The sequence below is a fragment of the Pan troglodytes genome, chromosome 19 (genome assembly GCF_028858775.2).
Source record: "Pan troglodytes isolate AG18354 chromosome 19, NHGRI_mPanTro3-v2.0_pri, whole genome shotgun sequence".
Classification (NCBI taxonomy): Eukaryota; Metazoa; Chordata; class Mammalia; order Primates; family Hominidae; genus Pan; species Pan troglodytes.
Genome location: NC_072417.2, coordinates 56,886,649 through 56,905,447, shown reverse-complemented (window position 1 = coordinate 56,905,447; position 18,799 = coordinate 56,886,649). Strand labels below are relative to the sequence as shown.

Sequence of the window (18,799 nt, the reverse complement as noted above, 5' to 3'; positions counted from 1 at the left end):
AGTGAGTCTTCTGTATCACGAGTCACTAATGGAAAAAAAAAAAGGATTGAGTGTCTTGGAGATAAGATAGTTTGGGGCTGGGCGTGGTGGCTAACACCTATAATGCCAGAACTTTGGGAGGCCGAGGCAGGTGGATCACAAGGTCAGGAGATCAAGACCATCCTGGCCAACATGGTGAAACCCTGTCTCTACAAAAAATACAAAAATTAGCTGGGCGTGCCTGTTATCCTAGCTACTCGGGAGGCTGAGGGAGGAGAATCACTTGAACCAGGGAGTCGTAGGTTGCAGTGAGCTGAGATTGTGCCACTGCACTCCAGCCTGGCGACAGAGCAAGACTCTGTCTCAAAAAAAAAAAAAAAGAAAAAAGAAAAAAGATAATTTGGAAATGTTCATTCGTTTGACCACTTCTACCAATACTTAATAAAATAAGGGGAACAAATTCTGTCCTACCTTATTCTCACACAGAAGAATGTGAGAAGCCCTGGAAAGAGAATTAACTGAACCATCTTATAAGAATGGAGAACAGAGTCCGCTTCATATTAGTCAGCAAAATGAATAAGAATTGTAGACTTGTGAATGAGGAGCCCTCTAGCCTTCCTCTAGAGAAGTGATTCATATAAAAATATAAAAAAGAAGAAAGAGAAGTGATTCAATGCTCTGCCTCAGAAGACATTGGAAAGCTAAAAGTAGAAGACTATGTGTTTGTGTTGGCAGGGAGAGACTGGCATTCCAGGAGACTGGTCATTTTAAATATAGCATCACTCATAGCTTGCAGAAAATGCTATCTCTGCTTCCAGGCTTCAGCAACACAGTGCCATGTCAGGTCAGGGGACAAGAGTTAGTATTTAGGAGGAGGCAATGGTGACAGTGAAAAAAGCAGAAGACAAAGAAATGAGTGCATAGCTTGATCGTTAGTGGTGTGGGCTCTGGGAACATTTGACTGGTGCTTAATCCTGGCTCCAAAACCCAAAAGTTCTGTGACCTTGGGCAAATCGTATAATTTTTACCCAGTTTACTTACTTGTAAAATGGTGATAAAACAATAGTAATTATTTTTGTATAGTTTTTCTGTGAGTAATAGATGAAATAATCTTGTAAAACCCTCAGCAGAATGTCTGGAACATAGTAAATATTCAACATATATTAGGTATTATTAATAATAACACTATGTAGAAAAATAGGAAGAATAAAGAAGACCTACTATTTGATAACACAACAGGGTGATTGTAGTTGATAATTACTTAATTGTGCATTAAAAAATAACTAAAAGAGTATAATTTGATTATTTGTAACAAACGGTAAATTCTTAAAAGGATGGATACCCCATTCTCCATGATGTGATTATTACACATTGCATGCCTATATCAAAACATCTCATGTGCCCCCTAAATATATAAACCTACTGTATATCCATAAAAACTAAAAATAAAAATTTAAAATAATAATATGACCACTTTGGCTGGGCACGGTCGCTCACGCTTGTAATCCCAGAACTTTGGGAGGCTGAGGCAGATGGATCACAAGGTCAGGAGATCGAGATCATCCTGGCCAACATGGTGAAACCCTGTCACTACTAAAAATACAAAAATTAGCTGGGTGTGGTGGCACGCACCTGTAGTCTCAGCTACTTGGGGAGGCTGAGGCACGAGAGAATCGCTTGAACCTAGGAGGCAGAGGTTGCAGTGAGCTGAGATGGTGCCACTGTACTCCAGCCTGGCAACAGGGCGAGACTCCGTCTCAGAAAAAAAAAAAAAAAAAAAAAAAAAAGAATATGACCACTTTAAGGACTAGAAATGACACCACTTTTGGAATTTGGTCTCTAACTTTTGGTCATTTTTGCTTATTTGTAGGGCATATTCCAGTGCTCCTGGAGAAGTACATGGGTATTAGGGGTGACCCGGAAGATGCTTGCCAGCTGGGCACAACCTCAAGCTGTGGTGTCCAGTCCAGTAGCCACTAGTGGCAGGGGTTACTGAGAAACTGATCTGTGGCTGGTCCAATGTGAGATGTGCTGTTGGCATCAAATATGCTCTGGATAGTGAAGGCGTCACATGAAAGAAAAGACTGTAAAACATCTCAACAATTTTCATATTATTTACATGTTGAAATGATAATATGTTAGATACATTGTGCTAACTAGATTACTAAAATTACTTTTGTCTGCCTCATTTTAAATTGTTTAAGTGGCTACCAGAAAGTGTTTAATTATGTTTTCATTGGACAGCACTGGGCTGATGCCCTGTCAAATCCTCTAGGTCTTGTTATATCCTGTCCTGCTGTACCTATATTTCCTATTAAATGCATCTTCAGCATTTTTGAAACATTTTTGTGTACACTTCCTTGGGTTTCTGGAAAGGTAGGTGAGAAGACATTATTTTCTGCATTACAAAGATAGAGAAATTGAAAATTAATGTGATTCATCCAAAGACATTCTCCAAGTAACACATACCCATGTGGAAAAAAATTAATTAGAACAGAAGGCCTCATCATAGAAAGTAGCTGTCTTCCTCTACCTCCCTGTCCCCTTCCTTGGAGGAACTTTATACATGTGTGCATACTTTTTTTTGTAGGGCTATTGGTTTTCTCAGTATTACCCACACAGCTCCTGTTGACTCTGAACATTTTATTTCAAGATATTTTATGGTATAACACCTGCCTTCACCAGAACAACTCGTAGTCCATCAAAGTGGTGGCCTCAGTTATCTGAGCATAGTCTCCAGCTTATAACAAGAACTTAGGATTATTTTCAGAATAAAAGTGGAATAATTACTGATAAAGTAACAAATATTCAACAACAGGTTTCTTTTTCCATAGTGAGATCTTTTGTGGGCACCATAGCTGCCCTAAGGTTTGCAGCACAGGGTAATAGAAGTACGAATGTCCCTGTTAGAATCAGGATTTCCCCAACTTTTTGAACCAGGGATTCTTTTTGGGAAAAAAAAATATGGCCTTTCTAAAGTCCAGCATCAATATATCAAAGGTAAAAAGAGCCAAAGATCATATATAGCACCTATAATATGAACTATAGGAAAGATTAACTTGTGAGTGGACAGGCTTTTTCTGTAAAGAGCTAGATAGTGTTTTAGGTTTTGTGGGCCAAACAGTACCCGTTGCAACTACTCAACTCTACTGTTGTTGCACAAACATGGGCATAGATAATACATAAATGAATGGGCATGGCTGTGTTCCAATAAAACTTTATTTATCAAAACAGTCAGAGGGCCAGTTTTGTCCAACAACAGCAGTTTGCAAACCCTTGGATGAAAGATTTCAGTGAAACCATGCCCAAATGACAAAATACCTATAAAATTTGCACAAGAAAAGGAAATGCATATTAACATTCAGTGGCATTATTCATAAACTCCAGTAACACAGGAATATCATGGAAGAAGAAATGCAGGATAAATCAAGATTGAGAGAAGATGCCTGGATTTTTATGACGCAGTGTTGATAGTGTGATGGCAGCATTGGTGAGGGGCATCATGGTAGGATTGACTTGAGATGTTTGGTGGAGAAGGGAGACAAAGGGTAACCAGAGGAGGCTGACAATCCTGATGTAAGTTTTTTTTTGCCCTCCACCATGGAGAAGACGTGTATATGTTTAACAGGAATGATTAAACCATCAGGGAAGCTAGAGACCAAGGTATCATAAAGAGGTTGAAAGGTTTGCCTGCACAAGGAGAAGTATCATTTTTTATTTTAAGAGAGGAATGAGAGTTGAGTTGTCCCCAGTCCCTCAGTTACAATTTGTTTCTATTTTTAATGCTTTCATGGCACGTTGATCTTCACCATTTCCCTCCTATATCATCTTCAGCCTTGCATCTTCATCTGTATGTTGGCCTTTCATTCTGGAGGGAAAGGGACCATGTCAATCATCTTTCCATCTTTGTATTTGGTAACCTCCAAAGAGAAGGTGCTCAATATCATTTCCACTTGAATTACAGATGAGAAACAAGGAAGCATCACATTCTCGACTGTATTACAGTATCAGGCCTATAGGGCTGCTTTATTCCCAGGACTTATCTTTAAGTTAAATTAAAAGGCATCTTAACTTAAGAGGTCACCTGGCAAGATGCTGGCCTACGAAGTGACCAGATGAGCATGACATAGAGCAGACAGCAGTTATCCGCTCTGAGCATCTGCAGTCAAAGTATAAATGGAGATGGCCGATTTTCCTGAATAGAGCTGGGTTTGTGTTCAAGATAAATGGCCAGGCAAGGTGAGGTTTGATGATGAATGAATTGGGATTAGCATTGCAAGTGTGATGGAGAAAAGCTTTCTATTCCCAGCACTTAAAATCATTACTCTTGGTGAACATCTGCCATAATTAATCAATTCTCTCCTGTGTTTGCTCAGGGAACACTGTTTGGACCTCAGTTTGAGCACTGATTTGAGTCTACCTTCTTGATCCATAGATGCATAAAGTCTGTCTTTCCACTGGCCTATGATCCCTTTGAGAACAGGGATTATTTTAATTAATGTTTGTATCACAGTGGTAACTCCAAAATTTCCCTACAGCACCACACACACACACGCACACACACACACACATCCGTGTGTGTGCTATATAGAAATACATACATTTCCACATAGAATATAGAAATGCGTATATTTCCACATAGAATATAGAAATGCGTATATTTCCACATAGAATATAGAAATGCGTATATTTCCACATAGAATATAGAAATGCGTATATTTCCACAGAGTATAGAAATGCGTATATTTCCACATAGAATATAGAAATGCGTATACTTCCACATAGAATATAGAAATGCGTATACTTCCACATAGAATATAGAAATGCGTATACTTCCACATAGAATATAGAAATGCGTATACTTCCACATAGAATATAGAAATGCGTATATTTCCACATAGAATATAGAAATGCGTATGTTTCCACATAGAATATAGAAATGCGTATGTTTCCACATAGAATATAGAAATGCGTATGTTTCCACATAGAATATAGAAATGCGTATGTTTCCACATAGAATATAGAAATGCGTATGTTTCCACATAGAATATAGAAATGCGTATGTTTCCACATAGAATATAGAAATGCGTATGTTTCCACATAGAATATAGAAATGCGTATGTTTCCATATAGAATATAGAAATGCGTATGTTTCCATATAGAATATAGAAATGCGTATGTTTCCATATAGAATATAGAAATGCGTATGTTTCCACATAGAATATAGAAATGCGTATGTTTCCACATAGAATATAGAAATGCGTATGTTTCTATATAGAATATAGAAATGCGTATGTTTCTATATAGAATATAGAAATCATATGTTTCTATATAGAATATAGAAATCATATGTTTCTATATAGAATATAGAAATACATATAACCAGTGCTATATAGAAATACACACACACACGTATATAGAAGTACATATATTTCTACATAGAATATAGAAATACATATATTTCTACATAGAATATAGAAATACATATATTTCTACATAGAATATAGAAATACATATATTTCTACATAGAATATAGAAATACATATATTTCTACATAGAATATAGAAATACATATATTTCTACATAGAATATAGAAATACATATATTTCTACATAGAATATAGAAATACATATATTTCTACATAGAATATAGAAATACATATATTTCTACATAGAATATAGAAATACATATATTTCTATATAGAATATAGAAATAAATATAACCAGTGCTATATAGAAATACACACACACGTGTGTGTGTGTGTATTTCTATATAGCACTGGTTTGGGGAGGGACAATCTATGGTTTGGGGAGTGGCCAGGTGTTATAAGAAAAGTGTCTGGCTTGTGTTTGCGTTATAGACTCATTTTTACTTAGATTTTATGTTTTTTTTAGGTAGCTTTAGGTGGTAGATGATGGAAGAGTAGTAAATCTCTGGTGAGGCATCAGTGCACCAGAAGAGTCCCTAAAATGCCTTGTACAAAATTGGTCTAATTGAGTATGTTGACATTTTGCTTGAATTTCTTTAAAATGTTAGGGGAATGGAGGAAATGCTCATCCAACCCAACTTTATCTTGTGAAGACTTGTTGTGCTTACAAGACATATTTTAATCAGTTCTGACAACCATTCCCTTCTAAGGATGGTGGATTCTATTTACAGGGGCCTGCCTTTAATGTTGCTGAGGGTGGGTATGTAGTTTAGGATTGAGTGTTTGGGCATGGCTGAGTCACTTTGCACAATAAAAGGAAGAGGCATGATGGTGCATGCTAAGGACTGAATTCATGTTGAAGCTCTAACCCCCAGTGTGACTGCATTTGGAGATGGGGTGACTAAGGAGGTAATTAAGTTTAAATAGATCATAAGGGTGGGGCCCTGATCTGATAGGATTAGCATCCTCTAAGAATACAAACTAGTGACCATTGATGGGCAGAAAGAAAGTGTGCACATATCCCCTAAAAAATATATACGCACACATACACACATACACACACATCTATCCTCTGGTGACATGATTAAAAATGGATTTTTAAGGGCAGAAATGTATAAAGAACATTTAAATCTATTTCTGGGCTGGGCACAGTGGCTCACGCCTATAATCCAGCACTTTGGGAGGCTGAGGCAGGTGGCTCACCTGAGGTCAAGAGTTCAAGACCAGCCTGGCCAACATGGTGAAACCTCGTCTCCACTAAAAATACAAAAATTAGCCAGGTATGGTGATGGGCGGCTGTAGTCCCAGCTACTCGGGAGGCTGAGGCAGGAGAATCGCTTGAAACCAGGAGGCGGAGGTTGCAGTGAGCCAAGATTGCACCACTGCACTCCAGCCTGGGCGACAGAGCAAGACTCCATCTCAAAAAAAAAAAAATCTATTTCTAGCAAGATGTACAATGTAATCCACCTGCTGCACACATAGTGACCAGAAGCACAAATATTTTTGCTCCTAGTGTGAAAGGGCAGAGTTGATGCAGAGAAGTAACAACTCAGCCAGGGACTACATTTCCCAGCCTCCTTGCATCTAGGTGGGTCTGTATGGCTAGTTATTGCAAATAGACTCTGGGTTAAGCAAGGTATGACTTTGCAGAATGAAGATATCAAGTCTCAGATGCTTGATCCTTTAGGTCAGAGGTAGGCAAACATTTTACCAAGGGCTAATAATACATATTTGTAGGCTTTCTGGGCCATACAGTCTCTATTGCAAGTAATACTCAACTTTGCCTTTCAGCAAAAAGTCATCCATAGAAAATGGATAAACAGGCCGGGCACAGTGGCTCATGCCTGTAATCCCAGCACTTTGGGAGGCTGAGGCGGGCGGATCACCTGAGGTCAGGAGTTTCAGACAAGCCTGGACAACATGGTGAAACCCCATCTCTACTAAAAATACAAAAAATATGAGCCGGGCGTGGTGACAGGCACCTGTATTCCCAGCTACTCAGGAGGCTGAGGCAGGGGAACTGCTTGAACCAGGGAGGTGGAGGTTGCAGTGAGCCGAGATCACGCCACTGTACTCCAGCCTAGGCAACAGAGTGAGACCCTGTCTAAAAAAAGTACAAACAAATAAGCGTGGCTGCGTTTCAAAAAAAACTACTTATAGATATTGAAATCTGAATTTCATTTAGTTTTCACATGTCACAAACTATTCTTCCTTTTATTTTTTCAACCACTGAAAAATATGAAAATCACTATTAGCCCAGAAGCTATACAACAACTGGCAGTGGGCTGAATTTGGTTGCTGGGCGTTAGTTTGCTGACCTTGCTCTAGTTGCTGTCTTTTCTCACACTCTATCACAGTACCTGACTCCGAAGATCTTCTGGAGGACTCTGAGGACCCAGGACACAGTGGGCTGACAAGATGGAAGGAGAATCACCCAGGTAAGCTGCTCAAGAGAACTGCCCAAGAAGGAAGATCTTTGAGTGAGCAAGAAATAAACCTTTATTTTTGTTTAGCCACTGAGATTTGGGGGTTGTTACAGGAGGTCATGTTGCTTATCCTAATAACCCCCCTTTGCCATCTCTTGCCTCGGTGACAGATTCAATTAATTCTATATTGTTCACTAGGTTTTGTGGAGCTTAAGAAGGCCCAGAAGGGAATGGCAAATACCTGGGCTATAATAATTTGTGTTAATTACTTTCTACATCAAAGTATTCTTGATATAGTTGAGAGTCTTTGGGAATGAGAAGACCATACTAAATCTTGCCTGGACTGCATCCAAAGGCTTTTTCTTCTATTTCAAACTTATCTCCAATGAATATGTACTAACACCTCATTTATCCACACAATTGCCCCATCTCCTTGACTACCTGCTGTATTTCCGGCAGTAGTTATTTGAAATTCATTGCTATTTTTTTTCTCTAGTACATCCCTATCTGTTCCTCCATAAGTGAGCAGATTGTATCATTTTCTATGTATCTATGATTTGTTTTCCCAAGTCAGTTCCTCTATTAATTTGTCATCAGTCTCCTCATTTACTTAAAACACCTTTGCAGCACTGTGAAAGTTTTCCCCCTTTTTCCCTCTCTCCCTTGCAGAGAAGGAGGCTCCCTATCCCCTGGACAAGTGGATTTCATTCTGTCTCCCTCCCCGCACAACCTCAACAGCACCTTTAACCCCTCCACATCTTTGTTGCTGTTGTTGTTGTTGTTTGTTTTGAGACCAGGTCTCATCCTGCACCCAGGCTGGAGTGCAGTGGCACAATCATGGCTCACTATAGCCTTAACCTCCCAAGCCCAAGCTATCTTCCCACCTTACCCTCCTGAGTAGCTGAGACCACCGGCATGGCGCCACCATGCCTGGGTAATTTTTGTATGGTTTGTAAAGATGAGGTCTCTCTATGTTGCCCAGGCTGGTCTTGAACTCCTGAGCTCAAGCAATCCTCCCACCTCAGTCTCCCAAAGTGCTGAGATGACAGGCGTGAGCCACTGCACCCTGCCTAACCCTTCCACTTCTAATTGATTCTTTCCTTCTGCCTTCAATAATGCTATGATCATTCCTATCTTTAAAGTGGAAAAACTCTACTAACTTATCAAACCTATGACCTTTCAGAGATTAAGATTTTTGACCCAATGCTTGGTACACAGCCACCCTTTTTCATGTACTGCTGTTTTATTTTGCTGCCAATTATCAGTCTTACACCACTGCTGCAGATCTTGAGGTCACAGATGACTTCTTGGCTGGCAAATCAGTGGTTTTTCCTAACTCTTTAAGCCATCAGAACTCTGCAGTCCTTGACGTCTCGAAATACCATGTACCTTAGGTCTGGGGTAGTCCAACTTATTATGTACAACCTCAGAGATCCTGTATGAAGTTGCTCATTAGCCATTGATTCCCTGTATTTACAGGCCCAGAAGAAATGCTGTATTAGACATGAACTTGCGTGTTGATTCAGGCAAGAAAGAAGTCTGTGTGGATTGCTAGGGTCATCAGTCATCCAGCGTGCATATATGTAATCTTGTGAATTAAAGTGATGTAGACATTTAGCCACCTCTGACAAGGCCAACTGCTTCAAAAAGTAGAGGACAAAAATGGTTGAGAGCAGCAGAAATTCCAGATATAAGGAAAACAACAAAGTAACTTATCAATATACCGCTATCATAGTACTTACATATTATTTGATTAAATCAAATGAAATAACCAATATTCGACATTTTTGGCCCACAAAAACAGCAATTGGTCATATGGTTCAATTTACTATAGAAAGTACCTGTTTTTTCTCATAGGCTGCATTTAAAGATCTGAAACTTACTCATATTTTATTTCTAGAGCTTAGCATACAGTGGGGTCAATGCATGTTGAACTGAATCAGAATTCAGTTCATAATGTACACCAGAAAATTTGGGTTCAAGTCAGCTCTGCCACAATGGTCCATGCCAACTTAGATAAGTCACCTTCATCGGAGCCAGCTTTTCTCATCTGCAAAATAGGGGTTTCTGCACTGTCTTCCTCAAATATTTTTTGTAAGGATCAAATAGCATTGTATATATGGCAGCACTGTGTGATCTCTAAAAAGCTATATATCTTTACATAGTTTATATCTAGGATTCACTCATTATAGAAACTTAAAAACTAACATTGAAATGAGAATAAACTACCATTGTGGCTAGCTATGTTTTCCTATTTCATGGATGAATAACAGGATACTTACAAGGAATGTATCTCAGTTTACTCACACCTGTGATGTAGACCTACTCCTGGAACATGGATCTCCTGCTTACACCCTTTTTCTCTTCGAATTTTCCAGACCATTGACCTATTATAGTTGACCCTTGAACAATGCAGGGAATAAGGTCACCCATCCCCAGCACAGTTGAAAATCCACCTATAACTTTTGACTCTCCCAATACTTAGCCACTTGATAGTCTACTGTTGACTGGACACTTTACTGATAACACAAACAGTTGATTAACACATTTTTCATATGTTATATTATATTATATACCGTATTCTTACAATAAATTAAGCTAGAGTAAAGAAAACATATTAAGAAAATTGTGTGGAAATTATATTTACTATTCATTAAATGGAAATGTATCAACACAAGTGTCTCATCCTTGTTGTCTTCATGTTGAGTAGGCTGAGAAGGAGGAGGAAGAGAGGGGTTGGTCTTGCTGTTTCAGAGGTGGCAGAGTCAGAAGAGGTGGAGGAGGTGGAAGGGGAGGTAGGAGAATTGCACTTGGTGTAACTTTCATTGCAAAAAGATCTATGTATAAGTGGAAATCCGTGCTGTTCTAGAGTCAACTGTAGTTACACACACCTTTTTCAGGTAGGGCTTTTAAAAAACTGCACTAGTTTTATCTCCAACTGAAAACTTTTAGACCCTAAATAGCTTACAGGTAATACTTTTGGCATTGAAATATTCCATCATCAGCTCTCTAAGTCTAAGGATGCTTCCATTTACTACTTGGAGCTTTGCTCATGTCTTCCGCCCACCAAAGCACAGATCAGTTCCAGTCTCCAGTTTGCAAAAGATCTCCTGGAGCTTTTCTGCTGCCTAGTCAAAAGCTTTTTGACTCAGTTCCAAATAATCCTTTCACCTTCATTTTATTAAAAGTCTTTTATCATATTACAACCTTTCAAGAAGACATGAACTGCAACAGGGAAATAAATAGAGCTAATCTATTTTATATCATGAAAGTCCTTAAATGATGAAGATATGAAATATCCATTTTTCTTTCTCTTCCTGTTCATCATTGTGCAGAAAGATTATTGAGGCTAATTGAAGCCTGTTTCATTTTTCTGCTATTGGATGTGGGTTTTAGCTGAAGTGGAATGAAACATATCATATATGAAGGGAGATTACTTTTACAAATTAAACCAATGTATCTTACTGAGTTCTATTTCCAGAAATGTGACCTTATTATACTTCATAATTAAAAATGAGAGCAATAAAGACATGCTAGCCAACATGCCTTCTAAAAATGCCTGCTGGATTTGAATTAACTTTGGTCTTGGCCAGTAAAATGTCACAAGGTACCCATCCCCTGTGGGAAACTGTGATGAAAAGCTCCTCATTGCAGCAGTTATTCCTGGCCACTCCAGATGAGATGCCAGCCTCCCTGTGTTCTTAGTAAATAAAAGGTTTTGGGGTATTCTTATTGGTGTTATTAAAGAAGGAAGGGGAAGATACTTAATATGGCTGCCTCCAAGATGAGAGAAAAGGAGGGAGAGAGAGAGAAAGGAAGGAAGACTTGAAATCTTCATTTATTTTAAAGAGAAAGAATGGGTTGAAAAACAGACAAGAAACCTGAGGCCAAGGATGTGGGTGAGCTGGTGCAGGGAAAAGCTGACTTGGCAGAAGAAGTCAAGTAGAAGAGTGAGAATATCATGGATTATCTCATCCAAGGGAGGGAGACGTCATGCTATGAAGTTCTAAGGACAGAAATTGAACATTTTTAGAACACCAGGAAAGAGGCTGGGAAGGGCAGAGTTGAGAGGATAAAGAAAAGGACTAAAGTCTTTAAAAGAGAAAAAGGTTGTTCAGATTTGCCGACTAAGCTGGACAATGCCAAACTCTTAACTCCATCGTTTCTTCTGGAACGGCTTCCCTTCATAGTTAAAATCCTGAGAATTATAATTATATGTATAAAAAAGGGGTGCATTCAGGACAGCAGACCTTAGACTGCTAGTGTGCATACCTTAAAGCCAAGGAGGGGCTTAGACAGTGAAATGTAAGAGGAAAGCCCTGTGTTTCCAAGTCAAGTCTCCCATCTGGAGCCCCCAATGATTAAGAGTCTGGAACATGTTATCTCCAGTCTTCATTTATAGTTTCTCCTGGTAGGGGTAGTTAAAATGCCTTTACTCCTCTCTGTCCAGCTGGACTTGATCCCAGCCAAAGTCAGTTTCAAATGCTCTAGTGTCTCAGAAAACAATCTGTATTGAGAATCCCACATGCCAGCATCTTTCTTATTTCACTCTGCAGTACAAAATGCATTGGTCAATTTTTTTTTATTTTGTTATTTTTATTTTTTTTAGACAGAGTCTCACTCTGTCGCCCAGGCTGGAGTGCAGTGGTGCGATCTCGGCTCACCGCAACCTCCGCCTCCCGGGTTTAAGCAATTCTCCTGCCTCAGCCTCCTGAGTAGCTGGGATTACAGGCGCCCACCACTACACCCAGCTAATTGTTTCTGTTTTTAGTAGAGATGGGGTTTCAGCCTGTTAGCCAGGCTGGTCTCGAATTCCTGACCTTGTGATTTACCTGCCTTGGCCTCCCAAAGTGCTGGGATTACAAGTGTGAGCCACCACGCCCGGCCACATTGGTCATATTTTAAAACATCAAATGTCCAAAGATAGTCTGTGATCTTGCAGACAGATGAGATTTCAGATATCACCTCATTCATACTCAAACCATCCACAAGATGTGCTGCCCTTCATAGTGGACAACTTATAGAGGTAGGATTCATTATTGGTCAAGTTGCCTACATTCTTTTTTTTTTTTTTTTTTAATGAGACAGAGTCTTGCTCTGTCGCCCAGGCTGGAGTGCAGTGGCATGATCTCGGCTCACTGCAAGTTCCACCTCCCAGGTTCATGTCATTCTCCTTCCTCAGCCTCCTGAGTAGCTGGGACTACAGGCACCTGCCACCACACCTGGCTAATTTTTTTTTTTTTTTTTTTTTGTATTTTTAGTAGAGACAGGGTTTCACCGTGTTAGCCAGGATGGTCTCGATCTCCTGACCTCATGATCCGCCCGCCTCGGCCTCCCAAAGTGCTGGGATAGATTGCCTACATTCTTATCCTGCTTACAAGCTGTGTCAGCTCAAGCAAGTTTTAAAAAGTGTCGTTCATCTGTAAAATATGAATATTAACAGCACCTACAGCAATGTAACATCACTGGCTATTTTCTGTCATGTAGAAAGCAGAGAGATGTAGCCCACAGTGATCATTCTGAATCTTTACAGGCATTTTAGCTACCCCTACCAGGATCACCAAGAAGTCTTGCTAAAACACATGTTGCTGACTCCCACCCTCTGTTTCTGGGATAGGGCCTGGAAATCAGCATTTGTAACAAGTTTCCAGGTGTTATTGATGCTGTTGGTCTGGATACCACACTTTGCGAACCACTAGTCTATAATAAGAAAGAAGAATAAAACCAACATATTCAAAAATCAAAGATAGATGCATGATAGAAGAAAAGGTAGGAAGGAAGGAAGGAAGGGAAGAAGGAAAGAAGGGAGGGAGGGATGGAGGGAGGGAAAGAGAGAAAGATAACATACCCGGTCTTCCCCAGAGAGATTCAATTCCTTCTTGAGGCTTAGCTGCTTCTCTTTTGGTTTTGTGAACTACCCCAAGATCATTCCATTCAAGTCCCTTTCTTGAGCTATTATAATTTGGTGTTTTTACAATTCAAAATATCATTAAAGTGTTCTTGATGGGCAATGCAGTCCCCTACTTGAAAAGCCAATTTCTCATACTTCATTTCAAACATCCAGAAAGTATCTATACCCATTCCCTGTATGAACAAGAAGGGTCTAACCACCAGAATAAGATGAAGACTTTCAAACAAAGGTAAGAAGACTCTCCCTCCAGGTAGACATCATAGCTGAGCACAGCTCAGTGACAACCAAGGAGATGAATCACAGACTTGAAAAATTAGTTAAAAGCCCACAGGATTTCCTATGCAGCCAGGATATGAGGCGCTTGTTAGCCCAACCTGCATTTGCAGTGCCACATTGTAGTCTGCTACGGTGGAACAGGCCTGGGCTTTGGGAGCCAGACAGACTTAGATGTGAGCCCCACCTTTGCCATCACCAGCTGGGTGGCCTCAGATAAGTTACTCAGCATTTCCAAGCTTCAGTTACCGCATGTGTTAAATGAATAAATAACAGTGTCCACTCGACAGAAATTACACAGGGTGCTTTCCACAGCTTACCAATCGGTGGGATTACCAATTGATCAATCCCGAAGATTGATAAGCTGTGGAAAGCACCATTTATAACTCCTGGACTGTTTCTTGGAGGTGAAGATAAATCATATCATCACTGTTAGGACACAGTGGGAGGAGGAGGCCAAAAAGATGAACGTTAATGAGAAATGGTTACGCAGAATACAGAACAGTCACAGGTGTCTGTCAGGTGACATGGCCAGAGGGTTGACTGGGGCTTTTTCCATGACCCCTCCCCAGCTGCATCAAACTCTACTACAGGGAGACACAAGTGCAGGACCCCATCTCTCATTCTATTTTTTTTTTCTCTTTTTGAGATGGAGTCTCGCTCTGATACCCAGGCTGGAGTGCAGTGGTGCAATTTTGGCTCATGCAACCTCTGCCTCCCGGGTTCAAGCGATTCTCCTGCCTCAGCCTCCCAAGTAGCTGGGACTATAGTCACGTGCTATCACGCTCGGCTAATTTTTCTTTTTGTATTTTTAGCAGAGACACGGTTTTGCCATGTTGGCCAGGCTGGTCTCAAACTCCTGACCTCAGGTGATCCACCCGCCTCAGTATCCCAAAGTGCTGGGATTACAGGTGTGAGCCACCACACTCGGCCTCATTCTAATTCTTAATCTACTGCCTGACCCTCATTTTTTTGTCAGTTTACTTCTTTCCACTCAGTAACTTCAATTCTTGGTCACAGCACAGAGTAACCAAAACTTTCCCTACCAGAGCACAATCACACCATGTCTGGAGAAAGCCCTGGTATTCCTGAGTTCCCCTTGTGAGGGCTCTAAAGCAGATGCCTCCAGAGATGTCTGATCCACCAGCCTGCTTGCCAGCGTGGTGAGTGGAGTAGCAGGGGCCTCTCACCAGGGGTATTCCTGCTTCCTTTCGCCAGTCCTGGCCCCATCACAGGAAAGCCCTCTGCACCTATGACTGGGCCCCTCCAGCTGAGACCTACCAAGTGTAATGCTCGGTAACTGAGCTGATTTTTAAGGAATAAACTTGCCAGGACATTGGCACCCAGATACATGCTGTCCTCTTTTAAGTGGGATCTATGTAAGGCTGTGCAGAACCAGGGATGTCATCTTGGTATAGATGTCTCCAACTCTGGAATTCTTTGAGCCATCAACACTCACAGCGTGTCTTCCCTCTACAATACTGATATTGGTGGCAAATCTTCATTTGCTCCAGGTGGATTTGATTTTGAAAATAGCTAAGAGCTATTTAATACCAAGCCTTGAGAAGAAGGGTAATCAAGCAATTGAATAGCAGTTTGGGTAATAAACAAGTGTGACTTGGAGATTGATTTTTCTGAGCATGGGCCATAAACCGATTCTGAGAGTAATCAGAAATGCAGGTATACAAGTGTTCCCACATGCCCTTTCTTCCCAAGTAAATGAGGTGTAAACTCTTGAATGCTGAGGCCTACTGTGCACCAGACACTTTCCATATATAATCTTGTTAGAACCTCTCAAGAATTCTATGATCAAAGTTTGCAAAGAGGAAACAGATCCCCAGAGCAATAACTTTTCAGTCTCACAGAAATAATAACCAGCAGAGGCAGGGTGAGACTTTAAGCTACCTGATTCCCAAATACTCATGTGCTAGGACTTACTCAAAAGGCTTTGCACTCACCCAGAGCTGGGGACTTGGTTCCTGTCTTGGCTGCCATCTTTTGGGTTTCATCCTCTCTTGCTGTCTGTTCTCTGAACCTCAGCTTCCCACTTGGCACCCTCCTGCTCTTTAAAACTTTGCCTAATAAAGTAAACCTTCCAAAAGCTCTGATAAAAATAATATTCACAGTGTTCAACTGGCAAGATACCCCTACTTTTCTCAGAAGTCACCCCAAAGCAACAAGGGAACAATAAAAAAAAAAACAAGAAATATGGTCACAAACTCTGTCTTTCATGTAACTAGGAAATATCAGTAACTTAAAGTAACAGTACAGTTGGTTCTTGTTCATAGCAGCTATGGTGTACAAAGTCACTGCAAACGCTGAGTTACCAAATACTAAACCACTGTTAGGGGAGATACAGAGCTGGGCTCCTGCAAACTTCTGGTCACGATATGCTCATCAACCAATCAATACACAACTTTATGTGTAGACTTTATGTAACATATAGTTGGCCCTTCAACAACGTGGGCTTGGACTGCACAGATCTACTTATATGCCTATTTTCTTCCACCTCTGTCCCACTTGAGACAACAAGACTAACCCTTCCTCTTTTTCTCTTTCCCCTCCTCCTTATGATGGTTTTTTTTTTTTTTTTTTTTTTTGAGATGGAGTTTCGCTGTTGTTCACTATTGTTGGCGCGATCTCGGCTCACTGCAACCTCTGCCTCCCGGGTTTAAGCAATTCTCCTGCCTCAACCTCCCTAGTAGCTGGGATTACAGGCATGTGCCACCACGCCCAGCTAATTTTGTATTTTTAGTAGAGACGGGGTTTCTCCTGTTAGTCAGGCAGGTCCTGAACTCATGACCTCAGGTTATCTGCTGCGTTGGCCTCCCAAAGTGCTGGGATTACAGGCATGAGCCACTGCATCCAGCCATGATGTTCTTAATAACATTTTATTTCCTCTAGTTTACTTTGTTGTAAGAATACAGTATATAATACCTATAACATATAAAATGCGTGTTATTTGACGGTTTATATTATCAGTAAGGCTTCCAGTCAACAGTAGGCTATTAGTAGTTAAGTTTTGGGGAAGTCAAAAGTTATCCATCAATTTTCGACTGCACAAAGGGTGAGTCCCCTTAGTAACCGATTTGTTCAAGGATCGACTGTATATTGTTAATTCATTAACACTGAACTCATGGCCAACAGCATGATACTTCATGCCTGAACAAACGTTATCTAAACACATGTATTTTTTTCTGTAAGGCATATCACAGGCCGGGAGCGGTGGCTCAGGCCTGTAATCCGAGCACTTTGGGAGGCCAAAGCGGGTGGATCACGAGGTCAGGAGATCGAGACCATCCTGGCTAACAGGGTGAAACCCCGTCTCTACTAAAAATACAAAAATTAGCCAGGAGTAGTGGCGGGCGCCTGTAGTCCCAGCTACTCGGGAGGCTGAGGTAGGAGAATGGCGTGAACCCGGGAGGCGGAGCTTGCAGTGAGCCGAGATCGCGCCACTGCACTCCAGCCTGGGCGACATAGCAAGACTCCGTCTCAAAAAAAAAAAAGAAAAAAAGAAACATTAGACAGTGCTTCAGCACTATGTTTGGTGGCCATTTTAAATGGCAAAATCACCAATTGATATGGTTTGGCTCTGTGTCCCCACCCAAATCTCATCTCAAATTGTAGTCCCATAATCCTCATGTGTCAAGGAGGGTACCTGGTGGGAGATGATTGGATCATAGGGGCCGTTTCCCACATGCCGTTCTCATCATAGTGAGTTCTCGTGAGATCTGATGGTTTTATAAGTTTCTGACAGTTCCTCCTTCACATTCTCTCTCTCCTGCTGCCTTGTGAAGAAGGTGCCTGCCTCCCCTTCGCCTTCTGCCATGATGGTAAGCTTTCTGAGGCCTCCCCGGCCATGTGGAACTGAGTCAATGAAACCTCTTTTGTTTATAAATTACCCAGTCTGGGGTATTCTTTATAGCAGTGTGAAAATGGACTCATACAACAACCAAAAGCTCAAAAATGTGAAAAATGTGGCATTAAATAAACCACGTTGCTTACAGTCTGAAAGCAGAAACAAGAAGGCAAAAGGTTGAGATACAAGGGCTCACAGAAGATAAGTGAGCTGATAGAAGGAAATAAAACATAAGTTGGAAGCTTAGGAAAAATAAAAGATAAAAAAATCTTAAAGGTCACATTAGAAGCAGCATATAGAAGGATAAACACTGCTGTGAACATATAAAGAAATATAGAGAACAGAAATGAGGAAAGCAAAGAAAATTAAATGGAATAATCAAAATTTGAACATGGAAAAGACAACAACAGAGAAGAAAGACACCCATGATACAATATATAACATAAAATAATTGATATCTCCAAAAACATGAACTACCAGAGGATACATGTCAACTAACTGGAGATAAATGGGGAAAAAAATGGCAAAAGGACAATGGAATTGTAGGATAAAAACAAAAGTGATTAGTGGTTCAGTGTAAAATGAAAATATTAGAACCCCCAAAAATATAGAAATAAATCCCTAACAAAAGTTATGCATCTGTGGGGAGGAAGAAAAAGTTAGCATTTAAATATGATAGATCAAGTATTTGAGCTATAAATGTACTTAACAATTATAAGTTAAACAATAGAAAAAATAAAGTCAACTAAAATTGAGTGGTAGAAGTTAAGGGCAAAACATAAAGAAGGTGTCATAGGCCAATTTGTTGTTATCTGTAGATATTACAATGTTTACATAGATATGTAAATGTCAAATACAAATACCTAAATGAAGTACGCATCTTAATGTTTAAAACAGTAACTCTTAAACTAAAATAAAAATTT

The 18,799-nt window shown here is 40.3% G+C and overlaps 1 long non-coding RNA gene across 9 annotated transcripts in view; it reads right to left on the bottom strand.

Moving 5' to 3' along the window:
* Window positions 1-18,799, bottom strand: part of LOC107969247 (uncharacterized) — a 310,186-nt gene that overhangs the window by 36,343 nt on the left and 255,044 nt on the right. The gene's annotated exons all lie outside the window — the stretch shown is intronic.